This window comes from Aulostomus chinensis, chromosome 13, assembly GCF_037954235.1.
Source record: "Aulostomus chinensis isolate RoL2024-O1b breed Wild chromosome 13, RoL_Achi_v1.0, whole genome shotgun sequence".
NCBI lineage: Eukaryota > Metazoa > Chordata > Actinopteri > Syngnathiformes > Aulostomidae > Aulostomus > Aulostomus chinensis.
In genome coordinates, this window is record NC_141332.1 from 643,562 (window position 1) to 652,450 (window position 8,889).

The 8,889-nt window shown below is 46.3% G+C and overlaps 1 pseudogene; it reads right to left on the bottom strand.

The window, feature by feature from the left end:
• Window positions 1–3,998: 3,998 nt before the first annotated feature.
• On the bottom strand, window positions 3,999–6,257 carry LOC147250436 (uncharacterized; annotated as a pseudogene).
• Between the last annotated feature and the right edge of the window lie 2,632 nt (window positions 6,258–8,889).

Genomic DNA, 8,889 nt, shown 5'->3' on the forward strand with positions numbered 1-8,889 from the left:
TACCAGTTCCAAGTCCCCCCCTGTCGGGCACCTGTCAAGGTATCTGAAACAAGTCCGCATCCCCCAGTTGTCCTTGGACCACAGGGTGCATATGAGTCATTTGTCCATTTGCCCAGAAGTTTACCATCAGAGCTCCCTGCAGGCCCATCATAATGTCCATTTGTCTGTCCATTGCTCACAGGCACTGTCTCCTCAGTGTAGGAATGATGCAATAAGACCCCCCAAAAAAGACAACCATAATTATTAGAACTATGATGTCCAGTGCTCATGGCTGCCTTAGCCAAAACAACTCCACACTTTCCTAAAATTTGGTCTAGCCCAGGGGTGTCAAACTGATCCTGTAAGGGCTGTGTGGCTGCAGGTTTTCATTCCAACCAAGCAAAAGCAACACCTGATCCAACCAATGAGCTGTGCGGACACAGCTTGATTGATTTAAGTAGATTCAGGTGTTGCTTTTCCTCGGTTGGATTGAAAACCTGCAGCCACATGGCCCTTTACTGCATCAGTTTGACACCTGTGGTCTAGCCAATCAAGAAACAGGCTACCTTCCCCACCAGCATTCTCCCTCATTTTTACGTTTAACTTGTGCAATTTTGCCATGGCCATTGTGAATGATCCATCAGGACTTGTATTATTGGGGATGTTAGTACAACAAAATTTCCCGAACATTTGACAAACTCCTCCTCGCTCTGCTGTTATCGATATTAACACTTGTCTGTTCTGCCATAGTACTGTAGAAGTTGTGTGTAACTGTTCCCCCAATTCTCCAAACGACTCACTGCTATAATTGATGTACCTCTGCTGGTTGCAGTAAATGTAATTTATCCAGGCTACATTCTTATTTGTCGTAACCCACAGCAACATGGACTCTAATCCTGCTCTCACCTCACTTTGAGCCCTAAGTTAATTGGGAATTCCTGTTGGTAGTCTTTTCGCATTCAACTTGATACCCTCGTCTGGAGTGAACTGTCACTTTGATCTTTGAGGTTGATCCGACTCCATTTCTGCCAAATTATTTCAGACACTCCCTCATATATAACTATCATTTGAGCTCTCAGTTTGACTAAAGCACACATACCTATCCACCTCAGTGGGAGGACGTTATGCAACACATCATCCCCACGTGTCCAAAAACTATCAGCTACAGCATTTGTTTGCTCACTTAACAAGTGTAGAATTGGACGAGTCATATTTAAAGTCTTACAGTCTTGGTCCAGCTACGCTGGATTCTCAAACTATTCACATCATCCATCCTACTTTGGACTGGAGCTGGCAGTGCCTCTACAATGACTTTGTGGTCAGCACTGGGCTTCTGTCTGTCTTCTTTTGTCTCTTGTTTCCACCTTCTCATTTGACGTCTTATGTAGGCTGCAGCATTTTCATTCTCCAATAGCATTTCCCCCTTTAACCCTCTAGGATCCACATTTGTTGGATATTCCTCGCACAGTGCCCCCAAGAGTATGGTTTGTATGCATTGAACTCAGTTCAGTCTGCTCTGGGGCTCAATATCCACTCATTGTTGCTGATTCTTAGTATGTTTTCCAAAGTGGGGACCTCACAACACTGAACCCATATAGCTTTAATGTCCCCCAGGGCCAGCAGTTTGCCCACAGTTTCTTCCTCAAATGTTCTGATCCCTTTGTTCGCGCCCTCATGGATATCAGGCTGCCGGCTAACCGGCCCAGCGAGGTCGAGAGTTTGCCACGGTACATAATGCCCCTCAACTTCCGAAATCAATATTGGGTATTGACCATCAGTGTATTGTTCAGGTTTTCTCAGGTTTGGTCTAAGCCTAAATTCATTAATTTGACCCCCATGTCATCCCTCTTTTTTTTCTGGCATTTTTTTTTTGCATTGCCGGCAACCATTACATCATCTAGGTTACCTTACTTACCTTGTAGGCTTCCTATTTCTTCTTCAAGTTCTTGGATCACTGTATGGTTTGTTTCTTTTTGTAAGTGTATTCCTGTGAGGTCTAGCTCCAACAAGTATGAGAATCCCCCACACACACCCATCATGTTTTGCGTAAGAGTTAAGCACCGTTGGTATTTTAGTTTCAGTGCTGCACTACTTGTCCCCTTATTGTGGACTTCAGCTCGGCATTCAACATCATCCTCCCTAACAGACTGGTGACCCAATTGACAGACCTGGGAATATTGACAGCTAAAGAAAAACATGCACACTCAACAAAATGTCGCAAAAAATTCACAGGTGCAAGGCCACATTAATTCATGAAAGAAGAGGAAAGGCCAGCAACACTCATGAGTGTTGCTGGCCTTTCCTCTTCTTTTAGACCTGGGAATATCACATTCTGTCGACCTCTGGATTAGCGACTTTCTCCCAAATTGTTCCCAGAGGTTGGAGCGGGCCTCCACATCTCCTCAGACCTCAGCTTCAGCACTGGCTCCCCTTGAGGCAGTGTGCTGAGCACACTACCCTACACCCTCTACATCCACCACTGCATCTGCCTACACTCCAGCAACAGCATTATGAAGTTTGCTGATGATACCTCCTGTGGTGGGGCTCCTCTCTGGTGGGGATATGTCTGCATACAAGAACGAGGTGGACCAGCTGTCAGTGTGATGTACAGTTTCATCAGGGAGGAGTGTGTGGAAATTGTCCAACTTTAAGTTCTTGGGTGTGCACAATCTGACCTGGAGTGTCAACACTGATGCTATCATTACAAAGGCAAAAGAGACACTGCACTTAAAAAATAATAATATAAAAATAATATTTGTTTTTTTAATCCTAATCAATACTTTATTCAAAATAAATTAATGAACCAAAAAGTCCCTTTGTCTTCATAAGATGTATATCAGAGGTCTCTTCTTTATTTGGGCAAATTAATATCACCCCCCCCCCCCATCTGCTTGAAATGGTACAGCCCTGGTTGCGTGGCTAGTCAGTGTTGCTGCTGCATGCAAGCAACAGTCAGACAGGAGGTGCACACATAATGCGTTAAAAGGTTGCAGCAATGTCTTCAAAAACAAAGTCTGGGTCCAAGAAAAGGAGGGAAGGAAGGAAAGGGAGGAGAGAGAAGAAAGGGTGACAATATGTCACCCAGTTTTTCTGCAGGAAAGGTGGGTATAGTCTGTGAGTGGTTGAAATCAACCTGTTTGCTAGTTTTATGTCAACAATGAGATGAACTACATTTTAGCTAATTACACTAAATGGGGCTCCAGCCCCCCCCCCCCCCCATGACCCTTAATCAGGATAAGTGGAAGAAAATGGATGGATGGATGGGTTGTTCCCACCCTCCCTACCAGACTCAGCAGATATAATGTCGGCAGGTGTACTGTCTCCCCACAACACCCCCCAACCCAATGAACCACAACAAGAAGGTGAGCAGTGTGGCATGTCATGTAGCATAATTGAAGAGGGGTCTGTGGGAATAGGTAGACGTAAAAGGTAGATCTATGTAAAGCTTTGATTGGGTCAATTGGAGTTGGAGATGTGGTTACAACAATTTCACATGGTTCTTATGGCCTTTGGTGATGGGGCCCAATGTGATATCCAAAATCCCTGGCAGCACTTCTGGTTGTAATACTCATGAAAGCCTCCCTGACTTTTCTTGTTAACATGATAGCTCAAACACACCAAGTCACAAAATGCCCAGAACCCATCCATAAAATCTGACCAAGACAGCAGCCCGAACTAAAATACAAATTCAAGAACTCACATATGTAAAATATGGGAATAAATAAATATTAATTGGGAGGAATTTAATACAAAGATTAAAACAGCAAAGTCCAAATTTGAAAGCTCATGCTCTAAACAAGCCAAAAATCAACAGTCCAGATGGGACTGTAGTAGTAGTAACTATTCAGTGAGTAGTTCCAGGGACTAATTGGATTGAAAATGAACAGATGCAGAGTTCAAAGATACACCTTGCGGATGCGCTGGGACACATCATCAGTGATGTTGTATCCTGGGATCATTGGGGGTTTCGGGTCTTTCAACATCAGACCCCCTCAGCCCAGGCAACCCGACCGGGGTGATCAATCCCCGGCCTGTGTCCCAGCAGCGTTTGCCCACGGTTCTGCCCTCTTAATCCAAAGCCATCGTGTGGCTTTCTCTGCGGCTTCAGTTGCGGATCTGATGGCCTTCCGTTTGGCCTCCCCGACGAGTCCTAGCCGCGTAAATGTTCTGCAGAGTTAACGGCCTGCAAATCCCCAGCAGCTCACCTCCAGAGGCTCACAGATCGTCTTCCAGCCCTGCCTCCTGCACTCTTCCACCAGCTCCTGGTACTTGGCACGTTTTCTCTCGTTGGCCTCGTCCATGCGTTCTTCTCATGGCACAGTGAGCTCCAGAATGATCATCTGCTTGGTGGAATTCAAGACAATGATCATGTCTGGGCGAAGCCTAGTCGATGTAATCCTGGGAGGAAACTTCAGCTGTCTGCCCAGGTCCACTTCCAGTTGCCAGTCATTGGCGGAGGTGAGGAGGCCGGCCTTTGCCTGTGGTGGTATGTTGGGCTTCTCTCCAGCTCTGTGGAACATAATGGTCTTAGGACTGTGGTGGCTTTTGCTGGTATTGATGGCGGTGGCGATGCTGTCAGCCACTGCCCTAAGCACCTGGTCGTGGCGCCAGCGATAGCGCCCGTCTCCAAGGGCTTTTGGGCAGCTGCTGAGTAGGTGTTCCAGGGAGCCTCGTCCTGGGCAGTGGGGACAGGATGGTGTCTCTGTTTTACCCCAGACGTGGAGGTTTGCTGGGCTTGGAAGGACATCATAAACAGCCTGGACTAAGAACCTGATGTGTTGGAAGTCTGCTTTCCAGATGTTTGACCAGGTGATTTTCCGTTCCAGAACATTTTCCCATTTAGTCCATGCTCCTTGCTGCCCCATTCCCACCATCCTACTAGCTCGTCCTTCCTCCACGCCTGCCCGCACTTCCTCCTGTATCAGATGTTGGCGCTCCTTGCCCTGGGCCTGGTCAACTCTGGTTGATGGAAAATACCCAATGCCTGCACGCCCTGTTGCTATGGACCCCACCAGTGATTTCTGCCTCAGCCGAGACTCCGCCACATCCAGGGCTTTGCCTGCACTCCATTTCCTGCCTGTTCGCACCTGGATACCAGCTAATGCCACCTTTGGATCTCTGGATTCTCTGTATTGCAATGCTTCCCGTGTTCTGGACACCATGAACTCTTCAGTGAGGCCACTGATTGGGAGCTGCAGGATGTTGCTGGTGCCATACAGAGCAGAGCTGCTTAGGCTGTGTGGTAGACCAAGCCATCTCCGCAGGTAGCTGCTGATCTTTCTCTCCATGCCCTCAACTGTTATTAAAGGTACAGTATACACAAGCAGAGGCCACAGGATCCGGGGCAGGATGGAATGCTGGTAAATCCAGGCGTTGAACCTCCCTGGCAGACCAGTTTTGTCAACCCGGATTAGCCAGTCCTCTAGATCTTTGCTGGTTCTCTGGAAGGAGGCAGAGTCTTTGAGGCTGCAATCAAAGAACTTCCCGAGTCTCTAAACTGGCTTCTCTGTGATGGAAGGGATGGTGGCTCCAGCCAGTGAGAAGCGGAATCTGTCCACTACTTTCCCTCTCTTGAGCTCTAGAGACCTTGATTTTGCTGGCTTAAAGCTCATCCTTGCCCAGGTGATGAGCTTCTCTAGGCCTTGGAGAATCCACCTACTGCCTGGTACGGATGTAGTGGTGACAGTAAGGTCATCCATGAAGTCTCTTATCGGGGGCTGGTGTACTCCTGATGTTGTCAAGGGGCCCCTGCACTCTACCTCAGCTGACTTGACAATCATGTTCATGGCGAGGGCGAAAAGGATGACTGAGATGGTGCAGCTGGTTATAATGCCTTTCTCAAGCCGATGCCAATCTGATGTAACTGATCCAGCGGTGACTCTTAGCCTGAAGTTATTGTAGTAATCCAGGATAAGGTCTGAGACTTTGCTGGGAACATGATGTCGATGGAGGGCAAGCTCAACAAGCTTGTGTGGAATAGAGCCATATGCATTGGCAAGATCGAGCCATAGCACAGTGAGGTCCCCCTTCCCTTCACGTGCCTCCCTGAGGAGTTGTGTTACCATACCAGTGTGTTCCAAGCAGCCTGGCACTCCAGGGAGTCCACCCTTTTGAACAGAGGTGTCAATGTAGCTGTTCTTCAGAAGAAACTCTGTTAGTCGTCGTGACAGGATGCTAAAGAAAATCTTGCCTTCGACGCTTAGCAGTGAGATGGTTCGAAACTGACTTATGTTCTTGGAGTCCTCTTCCTTAGGGATCCACACACCCTCAGTGCACCTCCATTGGTTTCAGAAAGAGATAATATCAAATTACATTCCATGAGTATGTTGGAGTCAGACACTGTTGTGTAATTCTTAGGGTGTGTAAGGAGAGTTGAGCTTGCACTTGTCACAGCTCTGTGCTTGCAGGTCTGCATTTTGACACAGCAGCAGAGATGTGACTTTGCAATGATGATAGTGATCTTTTAACATCACAAAAATCTAAAATGTCAACAACTAGAAGAAAATGATTTGGCTATGGTTTGTCTTAATATGAGCATCTGGTAAAACTGCGTTCAGACTTTCATGGTGTTAAGAACAACCCTACTGAGAGTGAATATCATCTTTGAGACTGATTATGTTAATAGCTGCAGAGGGGGCAGCTACTGGCACAAGCATTGTCCTGATGTTTCTTCACTAAATTTTCATTTCAACCTCTGTAGGTCCTTCTACCCACAAGGTCGGCATGCCCCCCCTCACACACACACACACTTACACACATCCTTCCAACCCCCTCAGCCCAAATGATGAACGACTGCACCCTGTGAAAAGGGCCCTCTCCAATAAACAAGCTTATCTCTCTTCTCTCTCTCCCACCGCTGCCTGTGAATAATGAGCTCTGGGTATCACTGTTAATCACTGTAATTGTTAATGTTAAGAGGGGGCCGGTTGCTACTTGCCCCACACCTTTATTGATTTCATTTTTTTACATTAAAGCGCTGCATGCCTTTGTCAGATCCGTGGGTCACCCCCTTATCCTCCCACCCCCAGGGAGAAGCTAATTAGTTATTTAGTGGCCTGTGTGTAATGGTGTGCATGTGGGATGGCAGAGCAGAGCTAAAGCCTGTTATCAGTAGCCTGGAACTGGTTGCCCTACATTAGCTGTGCAGGGCTATGGCTGTAGCACTGTTTCTATTGACACATGCTCATACTGCTGGGAATATGTAAACAAACCAAAGCATATAAAGTGTGTGTGTGTGTGTGTGTGTGTGTGTGTGTGTGTGTGTGTGTGTGTGTGTGTGTGTGTGTGTGTGTGTGTGCGTGCGTGCGTGTGCGTGCGTGTGTTCGGGGACTGTAGAAACTTACCAAACCTTGTCAAATAACTGATATTTAAAAGATGAGGATTTACAGAAGCTCAACAATACTTAGTAATAAAAAAATTCATAAATACATTACTCTGGTTGAATTAGGATCAAATTTGGCATTGTGATCAACATGCAGTTTCTCTCATTCATTTCAGTTGGGGATATGGGGGATTAGCTTCAGGGTTTGGGGCCTTAGGCATTGCAGTCAAGTATTATCAGAGTCAACTTTCTGAGAAGCGTAACGACCTCATGAAGCGATGGGCAATGATGTAAGTAGCCATTATAATAATATGAAGAATACCATGGTGTATATGATGATTGAGGGTTTAAATGGTCTTCAAACATGCTGCTCACAAATATAGGGAGACAACTTGAGGACTGAACACCCACCTCAATATGAAAATAGTTACATCTTTGCATGCACCTTGGGGCGTGGAGAGGGGTTTGAACTATTAACAGTTAAGATCCTCCACAGGTGACACAAAATAGTCACTGTTTTGTAAGTATGTTTCGAACCAACTCAGTACAGTTCCAGAAAGCCCCACCCACCATTCCACTGAAAACAGCACAAAGGCTGTGTGACTGTGTGCTGTCATGACTTCTGTGGCTAGAGCTATTTACAAAATTCCTCAACTTGACTGAGTTTGAGTGTGGCTGATATGATTATGTCTTTGAGTAGTGATGATCGAGGAGGAAGAGAAGGTTGAGGGACTCACACTGAGACAGAGATGTTCTCTACAGGCTTTGGGTGGTATGTTGTAGAGAATCGAAGGAGGAGAGAGGAGATACTCCCTGTGCAGTGTACTTCCTGCTTATCCATACAGTCTTACTTGGATAAATTGTCTCAAGGGTGTGAGGTGGAATTGGCACTCATGTCCGGACCAAGCATAACTTGGATGGATCCCCAGGAGGCTAGAGGCAGTCCTTGAAATTCCCTAAAATATCGTTGAAAGCTTCCCAAGCACTTTCCCAAGTGTTGTAATGGGTTCAGAGATGAAGAAATAACATTAGGTTAAAAATCACTGACGCTGAGTCCAAAATTACTCACTCATTCAAGATGTCCTGCTCACTGTACAGTGACTAACATCATAGAGGTCTGATTAGTGAGCTCGTTCACAAAATACAACATAACATTCGGACACTACTCAAGTCACAGCTAATTACGTCATTACTGTTACACATTTAACCTGTCAGATCATGGTTTGTGCAGAGCTGTTCTATAATTAGGGCCTGAGCCTGAAGGTACTTCAGACGAAGACCCTATTATGTTTGCTCGGCAGAGCAACACATTAGCAGCACTAAAAACACTAAAAACACACACTAACACACTAAACAGTGTCCCAGCCCCCCCCCCCCCCCCCCCCAAACCCATGAGGCAACTCGGCCAGACGGCCCGGAGCCGGTTTTCACATACACACCCATTTAAAACCTGGTAGTAGACTGTTCTTGCTGTCAATGAGCGCGCGCAATATGAGCATTATGAGCATAACGAGCATAATCTAATTTCACCCCCTGAACATGCATGAAATTCGCTGAAATTCGGCACAATTGTCCAGTCTGGCTAAACA